This window comes from Lynx canadensis, chromosome D1, assembly GCF_007474595.2.
Source record: "Lynx canadensis isolate LIC74 chromosome D1, mLynCan4.pri.v2, whole genome shotgun sequence".
In the NCBI taxonomy this organism is placed as follows: Eukaryota; Metazoa; Chordata; class Mammalia; order Carnivora; family Felidae; genus Lynx; species Lynx canadensis.
This window is the reverse complement of record NC_044312.2, coordinates 12,278,541-12,305,729: the sequence shown is the minus strand read 5'-3', so window position 1 is coordinate 12,305,729 and position 27,189 is coordinate 12,278,541. Positions and strand designations below refer to the sequence as shown.

At 39.5% G+C, this 27,189-nt stretch overlaps 1 long non-coding RNA gene across 2 annotated transcripts; it reads right to left on the bottom strand.

Moving 5' to 3' along the window:
- Window positions 1-2,712: 2,712 nt before the first annotated feature.
- On the bottom strand, window positions 2,713-27,146 carry LOC115525018. Of its 2 annotated transcripts, XR_004344177.1 has the most exons (5): window positions 23,648-27,146; window positions 23,411-23,557; window positions 22,325-22,421; window positions 22,098-22,229; window positions 2,713-2,934 (listed from the first exon to the last, which is right to left on the bottom strand). It is a non-coding gene; the product is annotated as an uncharacterized LOC115525018 (long non-coding RNA). The 2 variants fall into 2 exon arrangements; XR_003972280.2 differs by having other exon boundaries at window positions 22,098-22,421.
- Window positions 27,147-27,189: the final 43 nt, after the last annotated feature.

Here is a 27,189-nt window from a genome sequence, read left to right as displayed (position 1 = left end):
ATACTGTAGATGTTACATGTATCACTAACACCAGATACCAAAATTGAAAAGATAACGTGAAAAAGAAATGCATACTTATTTACAAGCATAATGATTTCATGCACTGATAACAAAGCAGCAGCAAGATGACTGCTTTAGGGTAGACCAACAGTACTCCATGGCAGCCTAGTCTATCCACTAATGAATGACTCCTTAGACAACTTTTATGGAATAGAGTATTCCAGCCATATTCCTGATACAGAATTGGAAACAGCTGCATTAAAAAAAATAATAATAAAAAACAACAACAACAAAAGCACTTACCGGTGATGACAGGCTAAAACAGTTTCTCCAATTATGAGAGAGGCATACTGTATGGGGATGTAACTCTTTGACAGGAAAGGTATAAAACACTAAGAAAACTAACACATTAGTAATTTTATATTAAATATCACTCACCTGATGCCTAGGTAGAGACAAGCCGTCCGTGTCCCGCACACGATGTTCTACACAAGGAAAACTTAGACGATGATGATGGGCGACACAAAAACACCTACAGTTCTTGCTGTATGGTTATTGGATAGATGTTCACACAAAGACACACACACACACAGATAGGTTTATTAGGATAGATGTACGAACGGCTGATTTACTATTCATTAAATGGAAGTGGATCATCATAAAAGTCTTCCCCCCCCCATCTTCACATTGAGTAGGCGGAAGAGGAGGAGTGGCTGATGGTCTTGGTGTCTCTGGGGTGGCAGAGGGGGACCAGGTGGAGAAGGTAAGAGGGGAGGGAGGCACACTGATGGAAATTTACATGAATACATCACAGTTTCTGAGGTTTTTTTGGTTTTTTAATTTATTTAAAAATGTTTCTATCAGCACCAATCTCTCTTTGACCATTGGCTTTAGCTTCAGTGCCCATGTCATAAAAGAAGTCAAAAGCAGTCTTGATCAGAACCTTTCTGCCAGACTGTGTCACGTCAATCTTGTCTCTGGCACTGTTTCTTCTCCATCTTCTTCCTCACTCTCTGGCATGAGAAACACTCATCTTCATCCAATCGCCTTCTGTCAATTCCTCTGGTGCGCTATTAGCTCTTAAATGACTCCAAGATGCATTATCTTGAAACCTTTCACACTCACACATTTTTTTTTCTTTTTGCCACATCCACAATCTCTTTTATGACTCCCTTGAGTGGCTCTGTCTTAAATCCTATGTCATGCAACAACATCTAGATAGTTTTCTCCAGCCAGAATGTATCGTTTTGGGCTTGAGGGCTTTCACGGTTTTCTAAGAATGACGGCATCTTCAATGGTGTAACGCTTCCAGACTCTCATAATGCTCTTCCATTCTTAACAATCCTTTCCACAAAGTACCATGTGTAATGAGCCTTAAATGTCCTTATAAACTCCTGATCTAGAGGCTGAATTAGACATTGTGTTTGCAGGCAAGTAGACCACTTCAACGCCTCCACTGTTAAACTCATGGGGCTCTGGGTGGCCAGAGGCATTGTCCAATATTGAAAGGATTTTAAAGGCAGTCTCTCACTGGCAAGGTTATTTCCTGACTTCAGGGACCGTGCACTGAAGGAACCAATCCAGAATAAATGCTGAATGTTGCTGTTGCCCAGGACTTTTGAACAAGCTGGTGTTCATCTTTTTCCCCATTAAGGCTGGAGGGTTAGCTGCTTTATAGTTAAGGGCAATCCTGATCACAAACCCAACTTCACTTGCACAAAACAGTAAAATTAACCTATCCCTTCCTGCCTTAAATCCTGGGGCTCAACGCTCTTCCCTACTCATAAATGTCCTTTGTGGCATTTTCCACCCAGAACAGGGCACTTTCATTTGCAATAAAAACCTGTTAAGGGGGCGCCTGGGTGGCTCAGTCAGTTAAGCCTCCGACTTCGGCTCAGGTCACGATCTTGCGGTCTGTGAGTTCAAGCCCCGCGTCGGGCTCTGTGCTGACTGCTCAGAGCCTGGAGCCTGTTTCAGATTCTGTGTCTCCCTCTCTCTCTGACCCTCCCCCGTTCATGCTCTGTCTCTCCCTGTCTCAAAAATAAATAAACGTTTAAAAAAAAATTTTTTTTTTTAAAAACCTGTTCAGGCAGGTATCTTTTCTCCTCAGTGATTTTCTTAACAAAGTCTGGAAACCCATCTGCTGCCTTTTGATCAGATGAAGCTTCTTCTCCAGTTAGCCTGACATTTTTTTTTTAAGTTTATTTATTTATTTTGAGAGAGAGAAAGAGAAAGTGCTCGCACGACAGGGTGGGGGAGGGAGGGAGGGAGAATGAATGAATCCCAAGCAGGCTCCACACTGTCAGTGCAGAGCGCACTGGGGTTGGAACTCAAGAACCATGAGATCATGACCTAAGCCAAAGTCAGACAGTTAACAAACTGAGCCACCCAGGCACCCCAGAGAGAGAGAGAGAGAGACAGCGAGTGAGTGAGAGAGCGAGAGCACAAGTGGGGAAGGAGTAGAGAGAGAGGGAGAGAGAATGTCCCAAGTAGGCTCTATGCTGTCTGTACAGAGCCCAATGCGGGCTCAGTCTCACAACCATGAGATCGTGACCTGAGCCAAAATCAAGAGTTGGACGCTTAACCGACTGAGATTCCCAGGAGCCCCCGTTGGGGTTTTTTAAGCCAAACCTGTAATCTACTAAATCATCCTTTGCTGCTATTAAATTCTTCAGCTTTACATCCTTCACGTTCAAGTTGCATACGACTTGCCTTTTTCTCAAATCATATTAGGACCCATAGGTATGCTTTTCTTCCAGCAGTCCCGCCTCCACAAAGAAGCTCCTTTTTCAGTACGACACACAAAAAAGTATTTCACAAAAAGCGCAGTGTTGTTGTGCCTTCTGTGGGGCTGCACGATGGCTTCACAAATTCCCTCTTCTTTCTCTTTCTTTTTTTCTTTTTACAGCAGTCCTTATGGTAGATTCATTTGTCCTGAAATGGCAGGAAACCACAGCTGCAAACCTCAGTCTATGGTACACATCAAGCAATTCAACCTTTCCTTCTAACGTCGTGACTATTCTCTGCTTCTTGGGAGCACTTCCGGCATCGCTAGAATCGCTCATACAGAGTCCCATGAGTCCCATGGTGTTAGTCAAGGTTTACGATACTGTGCGAAACATGAAGAAAAATAAACGAGAACCAAGATCCGTTTTTACCGTGATATGCAATTTACTGCAGACTGCTTACAGAGAGGTGGTTAGCGTCACGTGGCCTTTTAAGCAGATCCTGGCAATCCTTGAGCTTACCGAAATAGCAACAGGAGGTGGCTACAAAGTTACTACAGTAATACGGTATGTACTATACGGGTAATGTTATAATTTAATGCTCATCTTTTCATTTAACATTGGTCAACTATGAATGGCACCACGAACGGTCTCCAAGCGTATGCACTGATCTTTAGTAAATTGTAACTTTTTATACTCTGTGTATATTTTATGGTACTAAATGTTACAAGAGGCTAGTAGCGACCTATGTTTTATGCATTCATGACACACCTTTTTCTCAAATTTTTTCTGTATTTCTAGGCTACATGTTTCCTCTGCAGGTTTTTTTCAGACTGTTGCAAATCTCCAAAATAATTTCCAATATATTTACTGGAAAAAAATCCATGTAAAGTGGACCTGTGCAGTTCAAACCCATGTTGTGCACGGATGCTGTAAGACAGAGCAACTTTTGTTATATTTATATCCAACAAAATTTCGTGAGGAAATAATCCCTACTGCACAGGGCAGAGCCATAGGTGGATGAGGCATCTCATCCAAAGTGGAATATGTGTACGTGTATGTACATTCTTAGAGACTGTGTTTTTTGTTTACTTTACACTGAGTATCATAGTACATTTTAATCTTTCGGGAACTTATTTATTCACTCAATTTTATGTAGAAATTTTGCATACTCATTTAGTTTACTCCTTTCGATAGCTATATTGTCATTGGGAATATACTTGACTTATCCATACCCCTGGTTTGTGGGCATTTGGATTGTTCCCATGTTTTTGCTTTAACAAATAAAGCTGATAGGAACTATTGTATGTGTACATATTTTGCAAGTTTCTTCACCCAGGCATGGGAGTGCTGGTAAAGTATGTAAATGTTTAACTATTGAGATAATGCCAACCGGCTTCATGAAATGGCTATACTAACATTCCCACCACAAAGTGTTAAGTGATGCTGCTGATCGAGATCCTCTCCGATGCTTAGTGCCAAAAGACCTTTGATTTTTCCATTTGAATGGGAATAAAATGATGCTCGGACTGTAGCCTTTCTATGTAGTTCACAATATTTTCTTGTATTTTCAAGCCTTCCCGCATCCTTAGTTATATCCTTTTCCCCCGCAACTTTGGTTTATAGGTGCCTTTTTTCTTCTGGCACAGAGTTAACACACATTTGTCAGTGTTACATTTCTTTGAGCTCATTTGACATTCAGTACTCAATATTCGTTTCTATTCCATTAACTTTTGTTCATAATTTTATTATTCCATTTGCCTAGCACCTTTTTTAAAATAAGGACCTTATAGCAGCACTCTCAACAATAGCCAAATTATGGAAAGAGCCTAAATGTCATCAACTGATGAATGGATAAAGAAATTGTGGTTTATATACACAATGGAGTACTACATGGCAATGAGAAAGAATGAAATATGGCCCTTTGTAGCAACATGGATGGAACTGGAGAATGTGATGCTAAGTGAAATAAGCCATACAGAGAAAGACAGATACCATATGGTTTCACTCTTATGTGGACCCTGAGAAACTTAACAGAAAACCATGGGGGAGGGGAAGAAAAAAAAAAAAAAAAAGAGAGATTAGAGTGTAAGAGAGCCACAGCATAAGAGACTCTTAAAAACTGAGAACAAACTGAGGGTTGATGGGGGGTGGGAGAGAGGGGAGAGTGGATGATGGGTATCGAGGAGGGCACCTTTTGGGATGAGCACTGGGTGTTGTATGGAAACCAACTGGACAATATATTTCATATATTGAAAAATAAATAAAATAAAATAAAATAAAATAAAATAAAATAAAATAAGGACCTGCAGGGGCGCATGGGTGACTCAGTCGGTTAAGCATCCAACTTGGGCTCAGGTCATGATCTAACCACTTAGGAGTTCAAGCCCTGCATGGGCTGAACAGCTCAGAGCCTGGAGCCTGCTTTGGATTCTGTGTGTGTGTCTCTCTCCGCCCCTCCCCTGTTCACACACTGTTTATCTCTCCTTCAAAAATAAATAAACATTAAAAAAATAATAATAAGGATCTGCAGCTATACTTTTTCCTCAAAGTACTATGTAGCTAAAAGTTTTCATCTGTAGTGTTTCCATGAACCTTCAGTTCCAAATGTTTCCTAATTCCTACTTAAAATTTTCTGTGATCTGAGTTGTTTGGAATTATATTAAATTTTTCTAGTTACCCTATAGTTATGGACTTATAGCTTAGTTGCATTGTTATCAAATAACACTCTTTGAAGCATTTCAACCCTTTAATACTTGTTTAAAGTATCAAGTGCTTGCAAAGAAAGTTTATCGTGAAGTTGTTAGGGGCAATGTGCTACATAGGATCTAAGAGAAGTTAGAAGAAAATTCATGGCTCTGAATACAAATAAGTGAAGTTGAAAAATAAACATAACTGAAAATGTAAGCAAGAAAATACATGCAAAGACACCAAAAGAGAAAAAAATAATAAAGGGTAGGGCCCTTTATTATAAAACAACAAACAATAAAATTGCATAGAAAAAAAAAGATTAATAGTACCAGAAGCTCCTTCTTTAAGAAGACAATTATAGACAACCTCAGGAAAGTCTGTTCAACAAGTTAATAATAAAATTCAACTAAACAGAACATACTTAACTCCAGGGACAAACTATAGCTATCGTAAAGATTTAAAAAGTCAAGTTCTACTGTAAGAAAAACTATACACAAATATACTCAAATTGAAAACCTACAATATAGATTAGCCAAAATATATTCATGGCGAAGTTAGTACTATATGAAACAGAAACCTGCAGATGCCAATAATGTAAAAGAAATTGAAACGGTAATCTAAAATAAAGTATCTCTTGAAGAAACTTTTCCCAGATGGTTTTACAGAATTCTGTTGCACTAAAATAAGTTAAGTCTCTGACTGATCCAAAATCAGAAAAACTGTGAAAGATGCCCATTTTTCAGGGTTGTACAACCTTAAAAAAGGAAACTGATAAAGACAATATAGAAAAATATGGGCCGGGGCACCTGGGTGGCTCAATCAGTTGGGCAACCGACTTCGGCTCAGGTCATGATCTCGCACTCGGTGAGTTCGAGCCCCAGGTCCGGCTCTGTGCTGACAGCTCAGAGCCTGGAGCCTACTTTGGATTCTGTGTCTCCCCCCTCTCGCTACCCGCCCCTCCCCGGCTCACACTCTGTGTCTGTCTCTCAATAATAAATAAACATTAAAAAAAATTTTTTTTAAATAAAAAAAAAAAAAAGAGTACGGGCGAATTTTACTAACAAAGATAGAAGCAAACTCACTAAATAAAATATCAGCTAACAGAATCCAACTGGGAGTTTGAAAAATAACTCCAATAATACTTTTTTATTAAGTATTTTTTATTAAGAGTTTATTCTCTAAGTATAAAGACAATATAATATCGGAAAACCTATAGATGGACTTTGCCAGAGCAATGGAATCACGAAGAAAACACATGATTATCTCTGAAGGCATAGGAAAGACAGTTCAACATGTAATTATCATTTTTCCCTAAAAAAAAAAAAAAATAGGGACAGAACAGAATTTCTTTAACTCTTGGAAGGCTATATATTAATGCCCTAGAGCAAACATCATTATTAATGGAAAAACTTTTGATGTATTTCTTTTAAGGTCAATAACAAGATAAAAATGCCACTACCACAGGTACAGTTCAACACAGTACAGAATATTCTGACAATGTAATAAAAAAAGAAATAAAGGCAAGGGGGCGCCTGGGTGGCTCAGTCGGTTGAGCATCCGACTTCAGCTCAGGTCATGATCTCACGGCTCGTGAGTTCGAACCCCACATCGGGCTCTGTGCTGACAGCTCAGAGCCTGGAGTCTCCTTCGGATTCTGTGTCCCTCTCTTGCTGTGCCCCTCCCTCACTCATGTTCTGTCTCTCTTTTCTCTCAAGAATAAATAAAACATTAAAAAAAATTTTTTTTAAGAAATAAAGGCAAAAGCAATTAAAAGGGAAGGTAATGTTATTATTTGAAGCTGACTGTATAGTCCACACAGAAAACCCAGGATGATCACCATCCCATCGAAAGACCTTATAAGAAATCAAGACATAGTATAAAACTGCAGTAAAAACAAACGAAAACAGCAACACAGAATCAAAGACCAATGTAAGAGAATAAAAGGCCCAGAAATAAATCCATCTGCATAGGAAACTTGGTGTTCAGAAGTGTTATCACAAGTCAGTGAGATAAGATGGATTACTGAACAAATAATGACAGGGAAGTAGTGGGGTCTATGGAAAAGTAAGGTCGAATCCTTACCTCACTTAATCTTCAGAGGCGGACTCCACATTTATTAGAAACCAAAACATCAAGAGCAAAACTGAGGTATAAAGTTAATGAAAGGAAACATAGGAGAGTATATCTTCGTGGTGTTGAAGTAGACAACTATTTATTATACAATAGTCTCCAAGAACAAACCTTGAAGAAGAAAAGTGACAGACATTACGGTAACAAAATCAAAGGTCTCTGCTTAAAGAAAGTCAACACATGGATAGCAAATGGGCAAGAAATAAGTGAAATGAAAATCATGGAGAAAAAGACAGTAAATTTCATAGAAAAATGTACACCGGATACGACTAGATGACTTACCAAAGGAGAAAATACCGCAACGCACACGAAGACATGCTCAAGCACATATTCGGAGAAATGCGAATTTAATAAGGAAATACTATTATGCACATGAAATGGCAAAAATTATAAAGTCGTATAAACCCAAGGACTGACAAAGATCTCAGAAGATGGTAAGACTGTATTTCTGGTCATAACTAAAACTGTTGCGGCCATTATAAGAAAATGCTACCAGTACTTAAAAAAATTGAATATAGGAATAGCCAGTGACCTGGAAATCCTACTCCTGAATACACACTTTAGAGAAAACTCTAAAGAAAGTCACCAAAGTCCAAATACCATTTATACCAAGTTAAAACACACACATGCAGCACATACACATTAAGAATTAAAAACGTAGGGGGCACCTGGGTGGCGCAGTCAGTTAAGCGTCCGACTTCAGCCAGGTCACGATCTCGCGGTCCGTGAGTTCGAGCCCCGCGTCAGGCTCTGGGCTGATGGCTCAGAGCCTGGAGCCTGTTTCCAATTCTGTGTCTCCCTCTCTCTCTGCCCCTCCCCCGTTCATGCTCTGTCTCTCTCTGTCCCAAAAATAAATAAACGTTGAAAAAAAATTAAAAAAAAAAAAAAAGAATTAAAAACGTAGAATGGAAGAACATATATTCAACATAACAGGGATTAAGGAATTCAATATGGTAGCTTAGAGATAGGGAACGCATTAACACAAAACAAAAAAGCGTTTTGCATTAATCAATAATAATGTGCCATGAATGGACTGAGGGGTATAATTAATTCAATTCAGTAAATGTGGAAAGTGAAGAGAAAAATACTTTAATAAAAACCTGAGAAAAATCAAACCTCATAAGCCTTTGAATGCAGACACTTATGAATTTAATAAAATTCTATTATTCTTGGCCTTGAGCTAGCAATTTTGGTAGCAGTTCACTGCTGCTAAAAGTAAACAAAATAACAATAAAAAATTTAATTTAAAAAACCTAAGTGTCAGGCCATTCAAATAAAGAGTTCTGTGTTTTCCCATGTTTGTGAATTTGAAGAACAAATATTGTTACAATGTCTATACTACCTAAAGCGATCTACATATTTAATGAAATCCCTATCAAAATACCAACAGCATTTTTCACAGAGCTAGAAAAAACAATCCTAAAATTTGTATGGAACCACAAAAGACCCCAAGTAACCAAAGCCACCTTGAAAAAGAAAAGCAAAGCTGGAGATATTACAATTCTAGACTTCAAGTTATATTACAAAGCTGTAGTGATTAACACAGGACGGTAGTGACACACAGATCAAACACAAAGATCAATGGAACAGAATAGAAAACAGACACAAAGATCAATGGAACAGAATAGAAAACCCAAAAATAAACCCACAGCTATATGATCAATTAATCTTTGACAGAGCAGGAAAGAATATTCAATGAGAAAAGGACAGTCGCTTCAACAAATGTATTGGAGAAACTGGATAGCCACATGCAAAAGAATGAAACTACACCACTTTCTTACACCACACACAAAAATAAATTCAAAATGGACTGAAGACCTAAATGTGAGACATGAAACCATCAAAATACAAGAGAACACAGGCAGTAACCTCTCTGACACTGGCTATAGCAGTTTCTTACTAGATATGTCTCCCGAGGCAAAGAAAGCAAAAGCAAAAATAAATCATTGGGACTTCATCAAAATAAAGTTTCCGCGCAGGGAAGGAAATAATCAACTAAACTAAAAGGCAACCTAGGGAATGAGAGAAGATATTTGCAAAAGACGTATCTGATGAAGGATTAGTATCCAAAATATATAAACAACTTATAAAACTCAACACCCAAAAAACAAATAATCCAACTAAAAAATGAGAAGACATGAGCAGATGTTTCTCCAAGGACCTACAGATGGCCAACACGTAAGATGCTCAGTATCACCCATCATCAGGGAAATGCAAATCGCAACTACAATGAGATACCACCTCACATTTGTCAGAAGGCTAAAATCAACAACACAAGAGACAACAGGTGTTGCCAAGGATGTGGAGAAAAAGGAATACTCATCCGCTGTTGGGGGAATGCAAACTGGGTGCAGGCACTGTGGAAAACAGTATGGAGGCTCCTCAAAATTTTTAAATAGAACTACCTTTAAAATAGATCCAGCAATTGCGCTGCTTAGTATTCACCCAAAGGGTAAAAAACCACAAATTCAAAGAGATACATGTGGCTCTATGGGGTTTGTTTGCTTGTTTTTGGGTTTTTTTGTTTGTTTTGTGAGAGAGCATGAGTGGGGTAGGGGCCGAGAGAGAGCAAGACACAGAAATCGAAGCAGGCTCCAGGCTCTGAGCTGCCCGCACAAAGCCCGACACGGGGCTTAAAATCGAGAACCGGGAGATCATGACCAGAGACAAAGATGGATGCTTCACAGACTGAGCCACCCAGGCCTATGTGCCCCTATGTTTATAGTAGTATTTACAATAGCCAAATTATGGAAGCAGCCCAAGGGTCCATCAAATGATGAATGGATAAGAAAGAGGTAGTATACATAAACAGCGGAATAATATTTAGCCACAAAAAAGAATGAAAGCTTGCCATCTGCACCAACACGGATGGTGCTAGAGAGTATAATGCTAAGTGAATAAGTCAGTCAGAGGAAGATAAGCACCATACGGAATTTAAGAAACAAATCAGCCAAGCCAAACAAAACAAAACAAAACAAAAACAACCGAGAAAGAGGGAGTCAAAACAAGAAACAGCCTCTTAATTATAGAGAACAGATTGGTGGTTGCCAGAAAGGAGGTGGGCAGGGGAATGGGTTAAAATAGGTGATGGGGATTAAGGAGTATACCTGTGATGAGCACTGGATGATGTATGGAATTGGTGAATCCCTATATTGTATACCTAAAATCAATATAACACTGTATATTAACTAAAATTAAAATACCACTTAAAAAAACATAAAAAAAAAAGTTGTGTTCCTATTTTCCTATTTGGGTGTATGTTGTATTAAAAACAATGATACTTTATACCAAGTGGAAGCCTATGTAGTAAGTTTGTTTCACACCATAATCCCTAAGTGATTCATCATGTTGTACCCACGGGTTTATGAAACCTTGTGTGCATCACAAGTAACCCCAGAACTCTTGCTTTCTGGAATTGTCCTCTTCCGTAAGATCTAATGAAAAGAAGTCAAACCTCTCCTTTTACTACAGGAAATTCAAGTCCCTCCTGAATGTCTGAGGATTCCTGCGAGGGGCCTGGATGTCTGGGTTGTCACTTGTCACCGATGACTGCTGTTCTACGGCTGCTGAGAGCCACTGGTTCAGTTTATCACTGCAACTTACAAGCTCTGCTTCCCTCAAGTTTGCTTGGCTACCTGCTGATGCTGGATAGTAGACACAGGACAAGCGTCACTGAACTTATGAATCGTAACCCATGAAAACAAGACCCAAAATCGAAGTCATTACACTTTACCAGCCTGGAATGCCTAGTCAGCTCTGAGTTCTTCTTCCTTCCATCTTCCACTCTTTACCAGCCTGAAGGAGACAACCAGGAAAAAAAGAAAAAATTGCCTGACATCACATCACTCTCTGGATTCTCTCCCCTTCGCCAGAAGGAAGGGTTTAACATCTCCTGTCCTCTAATGCGGGATCACTTAGTTACTGGCTCCAGTGACCTCTGAAGTATGGAAAAGGACATGTGGTGAAAATCAAACCGAAATTTCATTCAATCTACCAGATACAAATGCAAATTATACATGGGAAATACAGAATAGGTATTTACTATATGATATTAGGAAGACATTGTCAATTTTTTGGGGGGGAATAAAAATCCTATCACGGTTATTGTTTCTATCTTCTTAGAGTCTTTATCTTAGAGAGATACATACTGAAATATTTACAGGAATAATAATGATATGCTGCTTGGGGTTAGCTGCAAAATAATGGGGGAGATTACTTGGGGGTAGAAATAACACTAGGGTAGACATAACTGTTCAAGCTGGCTGAAGGTCTTTGGGGGCTCATTATTCTAGTCTCAACTTTTGCAGATGTCTTAAACACTCTATTAAACATTTTTTAAAATAAATTTCTGCTGAGACATACTTTCCCCCAAGAGAATCAACTATTATTATTAAACAGATTACTTGGTATCTCCATCTCACTTTTTGTATTCTGATTGTTTATTCACATTGAAAAAAAAAATACAAGAGTATTTGGTTATAATCATAACCCAAGAGGTATTTTGACGGCCTCACTAAAGCAAAAAGTCTGTTCAAAGATGCTTTGGTGTCACCTCTGACACAATCTGCTTTAAATATTTATGGTGGGAGAACTACATTTTTAAACCGGCCTGAGCAGCCTGCTATATACATGGATTCACAAAGAAAAAAGACAGCTATCATAGAAAGAAACTAACATACAAAACACAAAAATACATACAAAACAAACAAAGACAGGGGCATCTGGGTGGCTCAGCCCATTAAGTGTCCGACTTCGGCTCAGGTCATGATCTCACAGTCTGTGAGTTCGAGCCCCGTGTCAGGCTCTGTGCTGACAGCTCAGAGCCTGGATCCTGCTTCAGATTCTGTGTCACCCTCTCTCTCTGCTCCTCTCCCACTTGCACTCTGTCTCTCTCTGTCTCTCTCTCAAAAATAAATAAATTTTAAACACAAAATTAAAACAAAACAAGCAAACAAAAAAAGACTGTCAAAAGGTAACGAAAAAAGGACCCCAGTAAAATCAAACCAGTGACCTGGAAGTACACACGAATCCAGTCCTTTCCTAAAACCTAAAAAGATAATAAATGCAGAAAACACTTGTAACAGAGTTTTCTTCTCTCTAAATTTACTTAGGGGGACTTCCAATTACAAACCCATTTTCCCAATGCCCTGATGCTGGAAAAAGGGATGTCTCAGCACACATTAACAGGGTTATCTTGCTTATTAGAAAAAAGATCCCAATGTAAACTGACCAGCGTTCAGAATTACACATTAGTCCCTTGGGTGTGTGACTAGAACACTTTCCTTCTTAAGGGACTAGTGGTGCACTGATGAAATCAGATTTCTGGGCCTATAACCCTCAGGAGCCCAGATGTCTGTACCAACTAAGTCACTACTCAAGAGTCTCTGAGTTGACCAGTTGACCATCATCCCCAGTGACACCCATCTCACTCATGATCACCTTCCTTCACCCTGCAATAAGGGATTCGGTATGCAGTAATGATTTGCCAGAATTGAGGCTATGAAGATCTTATGCTCATTCATTCATTCTTTCATTAAGCAAATACTTACAAAAAGAACCTGGAGTATTCCCCTCTCTTTCACCTGAGTTCCATCCAAGCTGACTTTCTGACAGTTTCAGAATACACTACACCCCTTACTACCCTCAAGGCGATTTCTGGACCAGACTAAAATACTGTGCAATCAAGACAATCTTGCACTAGCCGCCTGATTTAAAGGAGCCCGGGGGCACCTGGGTGGCTGAGTCGGTTAAGCATCTGACTTCCGCTCAGGTCACGATCTCACAGCTCATGAGTTCGAGCCCTGCGTCAGGCTCTGTGCTGAGACTTCTGAGCCTGGAGCCTGCTTCAGATTTTGTCTCCCACTCTCTCTCTGCCCCTCCCCTCCATGCTCTGTCTCTCTCAAAAATAAAAATAAACATTAAAAAAAAAAATAAAGTAAAATAAAAGAGCCATTCCTCCCCCTTAATCCCCACTATGCTTTGTCCTCACCACAATACCTTTTTATTTAACAGCACAATTATTTATTTGTCTAATATCTGTCTTGCTCACTAGAACATAAACTCCATGAAGGGAAGGAAATGTAAGTTTTGGCTAGATCCCCAATTTTTAAAAGATGCTCAGTACTGAGGCGGCTGGGTAAAATGGTGGAGTGAGGGGACGAGACTCCTCTTATCCCACAGACACAACTACATCCACAGCAACTAACTCTGAAAGTGACTTGAGGACTAGCAGAACAGATCTTCCACAGCTGGTCGTAGAGAGAAGGCCACATAGAAGAGGGTAGAAGGGCTGAAGACACAGTTAGGAACCAAATCCCTGGTGCACTCAGAGGGGACAGACTATACACAGGGCACCTCCAGCCCTGGGGACCCACACTGAGAAGTGAAGTCTCCCTTACATCTATCTGGCTGTGAAAACCAGCAGGGCTTACCTCCAGGAGACCCAGCAGGTGGGAGGAAACTGAGTCCCCACCCTTAAAGGGCCAGCATACTAAATAACTTAGCCCTGGACACAGCAGATAAAGCACTTTGAAAAGCGTCTGGGGTATACGTGAAGATTTATTAACCTAGCTTAGAACGTGTGCCAGAGGGACAGAGATCTGCAGGGGCTCTCTCTGGGAACAAAAGTGCCAGTGGGTGCCATTTTTCTTGCCTTCACCCAGCCTGTTCCCCTGCAGACCTGCCCCACCCAACCCACCCACCCCAGCAGGTGCCCCTCCAAAGCAGCTCCTGCCCCACCACACTTCAGGCAGCCCTGGCCAGGATGAGCACCACTCCAAAGAGACTCCTGGGGTGGTAGTGGGGAGGGGTAAGTCAACCTGCCAGCATGCCCACAGTTCCTGTGGGTGAGCCCTTCCGTTGGCTGTGCAGGGGGTGAGGCCTGCCATTTGTGGGCCTGAACTGTGGCAGAGGTTAACTACAGGCAGCTAGGCCCAGCAACCAATAAGCCCACAGCAGCTACAGCTGGGCCTTCCCACAGCCTGCAGAGCAAACTCCCGCACAGTGTGGCCCGCAGCTGGTGAAGTGTGTCATTGCAGTCAACTGGGCTAAAAGCCAGCCCACTGACAAACATGCCCACACAATAGTGTCTCAGCCAAAACAGAACTTGCAACCCACTGAGGACACTGTGGAGCGCCCAGTCTTGGTGGCCACCAGGGGGCAACGTGCTACAGAGCAACGCAGGACCTCTGCACAAGGCCCCCACTTTCAAAAGCAGGGAACAGAGCTGACCCACCTAATACACAGAAACAGAGTTAGACAAAATGAGGAGACAGAGGAGTATGTCCCAAATGAAACAAACAGGAGAAAATCACAGAGATAAGCACTATGCCAGATAAACAGCTCAAAGTAATGGTCATAAAAACAAGAGATTTGAGAAAGGAGTGAGCTCAGTAAGAAGTTCAACAAAGAGAAAATATAAAAAAATAACCAGTCAGACCCCAAAGAATACAGTAGCTAAAAAGAAAAATGCACCAGAGGGAATCCAAGGCTGATTAGAGGATGCAGAAAAACAGATCAGAATCTGGAGGACAAAGTAAAGAAGCAGCAGCCAAGCTGAACAACAGCAACAAAAAAGGATTTAAAGCATCACTATCAGGGCACCTGGGTGACTCAGTCGGTTGAGCATCCAACTTCAGCTCAGGTCATGATCTCATGGTCCATGAGTTCGAGCCCCGTGTAGGGCTCTGTGCTGGCAGCTTGGAGCCTGAGGCCCGCTTCACATTCTGTGTCTCCCTCCCTCTCTCTGCCCCTCCCACACTCATACTCTGTCTCTGTCAAAAATAAACACTAAAAAAAAATTTTTTATAGCAGCACTATCAACAATAGCCAAAGTACAGAAAAAGCCCACGTGTCCATCAACAGATGAATGGATAAAGATGTGGTTTATATATACAATGGAGTATTACTTGGCAATCAAAAAGAATGAAATCTTGCCATTTGCAAGGACATGGAGGGAACTGGAGAGTATTATGCTAAGCGAAATTAGTCAGAGAAAGACAGATATCGCATGTTCTCATTCATATGTGGAATTTGAGAAATTTAACAGAAGACCATGGCAGAAGGGAAGGGGAAAAAAGTTACAAACTGAGAGGGAGGCAAATCATAAAAGACTGTCAAATACAGAGAACAAACTGAGGGTTGCTGGAGGGGAGGTGGGTGGAGGAGGTGGGTGGGCTAAATGGGTGATGGGCATTAAGGAGGGCACTTGTTGGGAGGAGCACTGGGTGTCATATGTAAGAGATGAATCACTGGGCTCTACTCCTGAAACCAATACTACACTGTAGGTTAGCCAACTTGAATTTAAATAGTTTTTTAAATAATCAAAAAATAAAATAAATAAAAAAATTTTTAAAAAGAATGATTTAAAAAACTGAGAACATGTTAAAGGACCTCTGTGAAACCACCGAGCATACTAATATTCACATGATAGGGATCCCAGAAAGAGGAGAGAGAAGGGGGCAGACAACTTATTTGAAGAGATAATAGCTTAAAACTTTCCTATTCTGCGGAAAGAAACAGACATCCAAACCCAGGAAGCACAGAGATCCCCAACAAGATGAAGCTGAGGAGGTCTGCACTAAGATACATAATAAATAAAATGGTAAAAATTAAAAAACAGAGAATCTTAAGAGCAGCAAAAGGAGCAAAACAGCTACATACAAGGGAATTCCCCTAAGTTTATCAGCTAATCTTACAGCAAAAACTTTGCAGGCCAAGTGGGAGTGGCATGAAATATTTGAAGTGCTGAAAGAAATAAAAAACCTACAACCAAGAATACTCAATATGGCAAGATTATCATGCAGAAATGAGAGAGAAATCAAGAGTTTCCCAGACAAAACCTAAAGGAGTTCATCACCACTAAACCAGCTTTACAAGTAAAGTCAAAGGGAATTTTTTAAATGAGAATAAAAAAGGGTGGGGGGGGCATGGGAGGACATAAGTATAAGAAATTATGAAGAAAAAAATTTCACAGGTAATGGCAAACATGTAGTAAAGAGAGTATCTTAACCACTAACAAAACAAAGCCAGTGTGGAGGTTCAAAAAACAAAAGTAGGAAAAGCAATTATATACACAAAAATCAATCAAAATAAATACACAAAATAAAGATATATAAAATATAACATCATACACAAAAAACTTGGAGGGGGAGTATAAATTCAGTGTTTTTACAATGTGTTTGAACTTAAGCAACCATGAAACTAATATGGGACGTCATATATGAATCCAGTGGTAACCACAAAACAAAAACCTATAAATAGATATGCAAAAATACATTCAAACAAATCCAAGCACAACACTAAAGACAGGCATCAAATGACAAAGGAAGAGAGTAAAAGAAGAAAGGAACAGAGAAGAACTACAAAAACAACCAAAAAACAATTAACAAAATGAGAAGAAGTTCATAACTATAAATAATTACTTTAAATGTAAATGGACTTAATGCTACAATCAAAAGACATAGAATAACTGAATGGATTTTTAAAATAACCCATTTATATGCTGCACAAAAAAGACTCATTGAAGTCCTACAGACACATAGACTCTGAAAGTGAATGGATGGGAAAAGATATCCTGTGCAAATAGAAGGGGGCCGGAGGGGGGGGGGGGGGGGAACCAGGTAGCAATACTTACATCAGACAAAATAGACTGTAACAAGATACAAAGAAAGAAGGGCAGAACATGGTGATAAAAGGGTCAATCAAACAAGAGAAATTAACAACTATAAATATCTATGCACCCAACACAGAAGCACCTAAATATATAAAGCAAAAATTAACAGACATAAAGGGAGAAACTGACAGTAAAACAACTATAAGATGGAATTTTAACATCCCACTTATATCAGTGTATAGATCATCCAGGCAGAAAATCAACAAGACACCAGTGGCTTTGAATAACTTATCAGACTAGATGGACTTAGAAGAGCTACATAGAGAACATTCCAATCAAAACAGAATACACACTTCTTTCAAGGCCACATGAAATATTCTCCAGGGCTTATCATATGGTAGACCACAAAACAAGTCTCAATAAATTTAAGATTGAAATCACATCAAGCATCTTTCCCAACCAAAATAATATGAAATTAGAAATCAATTACAAAGAAAAAAACTAGAAAAAAACAGAGACGTGGAGGTTAAACAACAAGATACTAAACAACCAATGGGTATGAAGCAATTAAAAAAAAAAAATGAAAAAATACATGAAGACAAATAAAATAGAAACACAATGGTCCAAAATCTTTGGGACAGTGAGAGCAGTTCTAAGAGGCATATATATTGTGATACAAGCCTACCTCAAGCAACAAGAAAAAGCTCAAATAACAAGCTAACCTCTCACCTAGGGACCAGAAAAAGGGGAAATAAAACCAATAGAAGGAGAAATAATATGGATTAGAGCAGAAACAAATGAAATAAAGACAATAAAATTAGAAAAGAATCAGTGAAGCCATGAGCTAGTTTTTTGAAAAGAGAAACAAACTGGATAAACCTGTAGCCATTCCCATCAAGAAAAGGAGAGGATTCAAAATCAGAAAGGAAGGAAGAAAAAAAAAATGTGGATACAAATACAGAATCACAAAGAATTCTAAGAGAGTACTACAAAAAATTAAATATATTTAGTATATATAGTAAATACTAAATATATTTAGTATTTATAGTATATATTTCTAGAAATATATACTCCTCCAGAACTGAATCAAGAAGGGATATAGAAAATCTGCACAGACTGACTGCTAGTAACAAGATGGAATTGGTGATCAATAACTCCCAACAAACCACAGTACAGGTCTATATGGTTTCACAGGTGAGTTCTAAAAACATTTAAAGAAGAGTTAATACCTATTCTTCTCAAACTATTCCAAAAAATAGAAGAGGAATAAAAACTTCGCAATTCATCCTCGTGAGGCCAGCACTACTCTAATAACCAAAACCAGACAAAAAAAAAAAAAGAAAACTGTGGGCCAATATCCCTGATGAACATGGATACAAAAATCTTCAACAAGTTATCAGCAAACCACATTCAACAATGTATTAAAGGGGTCATTCACCACAACCAACCTGGATTTATTCCAGGATGTAAGAGTGGTTTCAATTTTGCAAATCCATGTAATACATCATATTAACAAGAAGAAGGATAGAAACCACATGACCATTTCAACAGATGCAGAAAAAGCTTGTGACAAAATATAACATCTGTTCATGATTAAAAAAAAAAAAACAACTCTCAACAAAGTGGGCTTAGAGAAAATATAACTCAACAAAGACCACATACGAAAAATCCACATCTAATATCATACTCAGTGGTGAAAAACTAAAAGTTTTCCTCTAAGATCAGGAACAAGACAAGGATGTCCGCTCTCCCCACTTTCATTCAACACTGTACTATAAGACCTAGCTGCAGCAATTAGACAAGAAAAAATAAAAGGCATCCAAACTGGTAATGAAGAAGTAAAATTGTCACTGAGGGCAGATGGCATGATTACACACAGAAAACCCTAAAGACCCCAACAACAACAACAACAAAACCCTATCAAAACAAATTCAGTAAAGGGGCGCCTGGGTGGCGCAGTCGGTTAAGCGTCCGACTTCAGCCAGGTCACGATCTCGCGGTCCGTGAGTTCGAGCCCCGCGTCGGGCTCTGGGCTGATGGCTCAGAGCCTGGAGCCTGTTTCCGGTTCTGTGTCTCCCTCTCTCTCTGCCCCTCCCCCATTCATGCTCTGTCTCTCTCTGTCCAAAAATAAATAAACGTTGAAAAAAAATTTAAAAAAAAAAAAACAAATTCAGTAAAGTTGCCAAATACAAAATTAATATACAGAAATTCTCTTGCATTTCTATATACTAGTAACGAACTAACAGAAAGAGAAATTAAGAAAACAATCCCATTTACAATTGCACAAACACACACACACACACACACACACACACACACACACACACACACACACACACCCTAGGAGTAAATTTAACCAAGAAGGTCAAAGACTTGTACTCTGAAAACTCCAAGACATGGATGTAAGGAATTGAAGACAACAAATAAATGGGAAGATATACCACGCTCATGGATTGAAACAAATATCATTAAAATGTCCACACTACCCAAAGCAATCTACAGATTCAGTGAAATCCCTATCAAAATACCAATACCATTTTTCACAGAACTAGAATAATCCCAAAATTTGTATGAAACCACAAAAGATCTTGAACAACCAGAGACATCTTGAAAGAGAAGAAAGCTGGAGGAAGTGCAATCCCAGATTTAAAAATATACTGGAAAATTACAATAATCAAAATAGTTCAGTACTGCACACACACAAAAAAAACAAAAACAAAAAAACACCAACAACAACAGATGAACAGGACAGAACATAGAAATAAACCCACAATCCTATGGTCATAAGCAGCAAAAAGATACAAGAGGGAAAAGACAGTCCTTTCAAAAACTGGTATTGGGAAAACTGGGGCAGTTTACATGCAAAAGAATGAAAGTTGAGCACTTTCTTCCATAATTCACAAAAGTAAAACTTAAAAGCAGTTAAAGACCTAAATGGGAGACCTGAAACCATAAAAACTAAAAGAAAACAAGGGCAATAATCTCTTGGACATTAGCCTTAGCACCATATTTATGGATCTGTCTCCTCAGCCAAGTGAAATAAAAGCAAAAATATTAGGACTACACCAAAATAAAAAGCTTTTGCACAGCAAAGGAAACCAACAATAAAATAAAAAGGCAAACTACTGAATGGGAGAAGACATTTGCAAATGATATATCCACTAATGGGTTAATATCCAAAATACATCAAGAATTTATACAACTCAACACCAAAAAAAGAAACAATCCAATTAAAACATGAACAGAGCACCTCAACATACATGTTTCCAAAGAAGACATACAGATGGCCACGAGACACATGAAAAGATGATCAACATCACTAATCATCAGGGAAATGCGAACCAAAATCATAGAGACATCACCTTACACCTGTCAGAATGGCTAGCAAACAAAAGACAAGAAATAACAAGTGTTGGTGAGAATGTAGAGAAAAGGGAACAGTTGCGCAGGGTTGGTGAGAATACAAATTGGTACAACCACCGTGGAAAACAGTACAGAGGTTCCTCAAAAAATTAAAAGGAAAAATAATACATGATCCAGTAATTCTACCGGATCCCAAAGAAAACATCCCCCCCTCAAAAAAAAAAGAAAACACTAATTTTAAAAGATATATGCACCCTTATGTTTACTGCAGCACTGTTTGCAATAGCCAAGATATGGAAGCAGCCCACGTGTCCACTGATAGATGTGTGGATAAAGAAGATGTGGTATATACATCCACAATGGAATTATTACTTAGCCAGAAAAAAAGAGATCTTGCCATTTGCAACAACATGGATGGACCTAGAGTGTGTTAGGCTGAGTGAAACAGGTTAGAGAAAAACAAACACCATATGATTTCACTTATATGTGGAATCTAAGACAAATACAGAGAACAAACAGACGGCTGTCAGAGGGGAGTTGGGTAGGAGAATGGGCAAAATAGATAAAGGGGACTAGGAGGTACAAACTTCCGGTTATATAGTAAATAAGGCAGGAGGATGAAAACTACAGCATAGGGAATATAGTGGATAGTACTGTAATGACATTATGTGGGGGCGGAGGGTGGCTGTACTTAGAGTGAGCACCAAGTAATGTGTTGTGAAGTCACTGTGTTGTATACCTGAGTCTGTAGCCTAACACTTTGTGTGCAAGTATACCTCATAAGGAAACAAACAGCACAATCGGAATCTTCAACACATGTATTGAAACACGTAAAAAATTTTTATTCATAAAATTGTCATTTTCTCACTATCAACTAAATAAGAGCTAATTTAATTCTCTAGAACTATGGAGGTATGCTATCACATTTAGGTAGTGGAAGCTGTGTATTTCCAGAGAAGAAAACCCCTCCCAAAGCATGGACCATTCTCCCACCTAATTTTAGAACTATTTTTATCAATGATCTGTAACACTGCATATCCAAGGGTCTTTCAGAAGCTCAGTATTTAAAAGTAGTTGTCACACTTTTCTCAAAAACCAGTGTTAAACACAGGAAACACTTACCTATATTCTTCAAACTTAAACTAGATTTGGGATTTACTTCGAGTGAAATTATTTTTTTAACTTTTGAGGCTTTGTCTGAAACTCAAATAACTTTAAAACTCGTACCTGTCCCCACCCGTCTGCAGAAAGTCAGTGTCTGAACATCAAAGACTTTGTAGCTAAAGGTCACACAAAAACAATTTCAGAATGTCAAAACTGGAAAAACAAAGTTTCAAATAACAAAAGAATTCACAGCATTCTGAGAATCACCTGGAAAGACTGTACAAGATCAAGAATAGAATAAAACACATGGACAAAGCCCTTGCTTTGATGTTCTGATCATTAACCCATCCCACAACTTCACCTCAATATAGACCACGGCAAGTCTTTTTGCCCATCTTTCAATTCCTTTCACTTAATAGCTGTCAAAAAAAAAAAAAAAAAAAGAATTATTTGGGTAGTATAGAATGTACCTTCTTTCTCTCTTCTCTCTTCCAGGAGTGCTTTGGACAGATGTCCCATGCATAAATACACCAGTGATTCCCAAACTCCAATCTGGGAACTGATACAGGCCAAGGATGAAAATGGTGTGTTTTTTAATCAATCTAAAGTGCAATGAAAACAAGGACACAATTGGATTTTTCACAAAGCTAAATGTATTCCACTTAAAGTACCTGTCCCTTATCCTGAAAATACGTACCTTTGTTAGGTTTTAAAATGACTTTTCTTTTATGAAATGATGGATAGAAGGTGGTATTTTTAACATCCTCATCTGGCAAAATAAAAGTTGGCGATCTCTAGAGAGAGTTAAGAATAACTTAACATTTTTACTGTTTATAAAACCAAAACCGTGTAAAACAAACACTGACAGTCTGAGGGAAAAAAACAAGGTTTTCTAGTATGAGCAGGCCCTGGAACATGGAATGCCAACCAGACATTTCTGGAAGCTTCTATTTACCACATAGTTCTAACAGGCGCTCCCTTTGCCCCTATTCCCTTCTAGGGATGGCTAGGAATTCCCTTCACCATGTCTCCAACATTGGTCCTACTTTTCTTCTGAAATTGCTTTCTGCTAGTTGTTAAATGCGAACATAAAACGATGGGGCTACCCTATCGACCTATCTCGCGAAGCACGCTAAGGACAGAATAAGGTAGAAGGTAGAATAAAGTGGTTTAGAACCCCTAGAATAGTACCCAAGTGTGTAAGAAAAATAAATGAATGACCTGGGCAGACAAAGTACAACCAAGGGAGAATCAAAGTATTTACTGGATACAGTCTCTAATTTAACAGTGAATCCTATTGCCCAGGGCAGAGAGCTGGTGAGGCAGAATGAAAAGTGGAGGGGCGCCTGGGTGGCGCAGTCGGTTAAGCATCCGACTTCAGCCAGGTCACGATCTCACGGTCCGTGAGTTCGAGCCCCGCGTCAGGCTCTGGGCTGACGGCTCGGAGCCTGGAGCCTGTTTCCGATTCTGTGTCTCCCTCTCTCTCTGCCCCTCCCCCGTTCATGCTCTGTCTCTCTCTGTCCCAAAAATAAATAAACGTTGAAAAAAAAAAAATTTAAAAAAGAATGAAAAGTGGAAAAGGCTTCCCTCAGAAGCCCAACAGGCCTGGACGCCAGGGCAGCCTCCGTGAACGCACAGGACGTCCAGCTGACTCAGGAAGCAGAAGCATCTCTCTGCCACCTCACGTGGCGGGAAGAGGGCTGGGTGCTCCTAAAGAGTATTTGTCAAATTTACTTTGTCCGTAAATCATAACAGCCATCCCTTATGGCACCTGGATGCACACCTAAGAGAACGCAGCTCCCTAAACTGTCCACTTCCTGCCATTCCAAACCAGGAAAGAAGTTCTTCTTCCCAAGGGGCAACTTCGTCCCCAAGCTCAGCTCCTCCAGGCCGGCTTTCATCCACACATTCGTCCTCAGACCGGATCATTCTGAAAATGGGTTGTGTCAAGTTACTCATCTGTGTGTGTGTGTGTGTGTGTGTGTGTGTGTGTGTGTGGTAAAACATACCTAAAATTTACCATTTTTGCCGTAAGTGTAGAGAGTTCAGTGACATTAAGTACAGTTAACTCTTGAACAACACATGTCCGCTTATACTGAAATGAATATGTTGGACAGTTTTTGGAGATTTGTGACAATTTGAAATAACTCACAAGTGAACTGCATAGCCTACAAACATGAAAAAAATTAAGAAAAAGTTATGTCCCAAATGCGTAAAATATACATAGTTTTCATCCTTTACTACCACAAAATGTATACAAATCTATTATAAAAAGTTAAAATTGTCAACACCTACACACTTACAGGTTGTACACAGCACCACCCATAGTTGTATGAAGGTATTAAATCATAATTGCATAAAACTGTACTACTGTGGTAATTCCGCAGCCATCTTGGCTATCATGGTGAGCTCCAGCATTGCGAGTATCCACGTAGAATGTTGTGTGGCACTCAACATCCCTGCATGAGTTCTGCAACAAAAAGTGACCTCTAGAGATTCTATTAGTAAAGTTGTGGGGCAGTAAAGAGTTATATGCAGATTTTGGCTGGGCAGGGGTTGGCGCCCCCAAGCGCCGTGTTGTTCGAGGGTCAACTGCACACTCATATTGTTATGCAGCCCAAATTGTGCAACTTATCGTGGGTCCCCAAAGATTCCACAGGCTGCCGGTGGCAGGATTTCATTTGCACAGGAACGTGTTTTTGGTCCACACTCCCCAACCTTCCCATTTCCAAGGGCTTATTTCTAAATGACAGACTCTTGTTTTCTGTATCATAGAATACCAGTGGTATTACAACTCATGAGCAAAACTAAACGCATTAAATTATCCTGGAGGCCAAGTCAAGTCTCAGGTCAGATGCACTCAACGTGACAAGTCAGTTATGAAAGCAACTCTTCTGTCTGTCTGCATTCTGGCGGAATGGAGACTTATAAATCCCTTCTTTTTGGCAGCCTTTTAAACATATACCTATCAGCAACTTTATTAAGATCTCTGACACACAGTAATGATATATTGAAGGGGTACATCTTTGAAAAAACCACTGTCAAGCTAAATATCCATACACAGTAACCCTTCTGTGTGTGTCGAGTAGACTGAAGATCTGTCCTCCTAGAAAATTTCAAGTATTCCTCTACTCAGTACAAAATACTCAACTAGGGAGAAACTCTTCATTTACATTACCACCACGGCTGTGGAATAAATCAGGAGCCACATAACATTAAAAGGCTTTGTTCACATAACCAAAACTCAATACTCACAACAGACATACAGCACAGATCAAAGTATACAGCATTAGTTTTTGCCTCATCAAAAGACATACATTAACAGCTCTTGCTTCCATCAATCTGCTACAAACGGCTTATCCTAAAAATCAATTCTCCACTGTCCCTGCTGCTTATTAATTTTTCAAGATGTAAACACCCGAGTGTACCTAAGACTCTCATGCACTATCACAAGGCAATCAATATATCAAAATTTATTGAACGACAAAATTGCACATGAACATTACAACTAGCTATTCTTTATTTTTTTTTCTTTTAGGCTTACGTATCTGAGAACACCACTTCTCCCAAAGGAAACTATCAATTTCCCCTACGAATTTGTTAACTGGTTTATTGATAAAGAGATCTACTGTTTTGTAAATGAGGAAGCACAGGTGTCTCAGGCTGCATTCTTATCTCCTATGGCTAAGCCACTGGAAAAAAAGGTGTCTTTCCTGCCCATACACTCACTCTAAGGGCAAGATTACCATGAGCACTCAAGGAATGCTGACTGGAGACTATCACCACTGTACTAATTCATTCACCTCAGGAGTTTAATGCAGGGGATATATACCTGAATAATCCTAAGAATATAGCTTGCAGGGTAATTATAGCACAGCCCGAAGAACCACCAAATGAAAAGCCCTCAGGAGCACTGGAGCAGCAAACTCTGCTCAACAAACATACTGATCATTCTTAAGGCTGTAGATATATTTAAACCAATTTGCATGGCAGTTCATTTCACAGAAATTACTTCATAGCTTCAGGAATCCCCTGTGAAATCAGTTACCAGCACTACAAATTTAAATTTCTTCTTCTTCTTCTTCTTCTTTTTAAAGCCGACTAATAAATAATGAACAAATCACTGAACCATCATGCCTTCATACAGACCTGCAGCAGACCAGATTTGCTCCTCTCCCAGGCTGCCAATTATTTTGCTAAAACTTAACGTGTGCTCGCTCCATTAGGAGGAGACACTGCGACATTATGGAGATAAAGAACAGAGGATTAAATCGGTGAGCAGGGTCACTTACGTGATGGAAGGTTTAAAATGAACACCAGGAGTTAAAATTCTTAAGAAAGCCAAACAGTAGGGCTCAAACCATTAACCTGCTTCCTATGAACGTTGCTCAAGCTCAGTGTTTACATACCCATCCTTGCACTAGAATCTGTAACGTTCCTGAGAGCTGAGTAAGGACAAAGACTCTCTTGCCAAATTTCAGCTGGAAGCCCGAAGACGAGGCAAGGTCACACTGGTAGTGAAACGATCTTCAGCAGCATATAGTCAGTCATAGGTCATTTGAGTGAATACCGATTTACAGTAATGCCCCCAACCGCCATAGCTCATCAATCACAGCACCTTCACTCGGCATTAGCTATCACGCGTGCTCCCTGCACGCCAAGCACTGAGCCCAGAACAATAAGAGAAGTATTTCATTCTAACATTATTCTATGAGTTAGGTACCATCATTCTCATTTTATAAATAAAAAAAATTAAGGCTTAGAGAAATGAACCTGGCAGAGCCACTCAGTAAGTCTCAGAGCTCGGGTTTGAAGCCAGAGTTTGATTCAAGAACCCTGTCTTCAACTATCAAACAATCCTGTTGTCCAAACCACTGAAGTCGGCACATAGGCTGAAACCCATGCTACTCCAGACCGCAGAAAGAACACTGGTCAGAAAAGTCAGCAGACTTATGTTTTCATCAGCTTACACTTAACTGCACTTATGAATTTGAGAATTAACCATTTGGAAAAAGTTACACTAAAGGCTTTCGCCACTCATAAGGTTGTTGCAAAGCTCAAACAACTTGGTAAATAAAGTTATGATAATTCTGTTCTACGTTCTAGTGATTTCTTTATCTGCAACTTTCACACATTAGGATCACGCTGCTACCTATGTTCACATAATGACCATAATGGACTTAGAAATGCAATTTGAGTCTGCCATGGAAAGTCGTTCAAGTACAGTGGTTCTCTAGGTCAGGCAGAAATCATCTGTAGGCCTTTCCCAATTCTGATTTCTTGCCTTAAGAGGAGTTTGTCAGAATGAGTTGTGTTCTACAGACAGATGATTCTGATATAGCCTCTGGCTAAGGATTCACCTTAGCATCGTGCTGTAAAACAGGCAAATCCAGAGTTAGCATATTCAGACTGAAATCCTTTCTCAAATACTTACTGACCATGAAACCTAGGGGAGCCGACGTTCCACAAAACTAGCAGTGATTGCCTTACACACAGTATCTGTTCGATAAACCTTAGTTATTACTTACAGAATCCCTGTGGGACGACTGACTTGAATTTCTC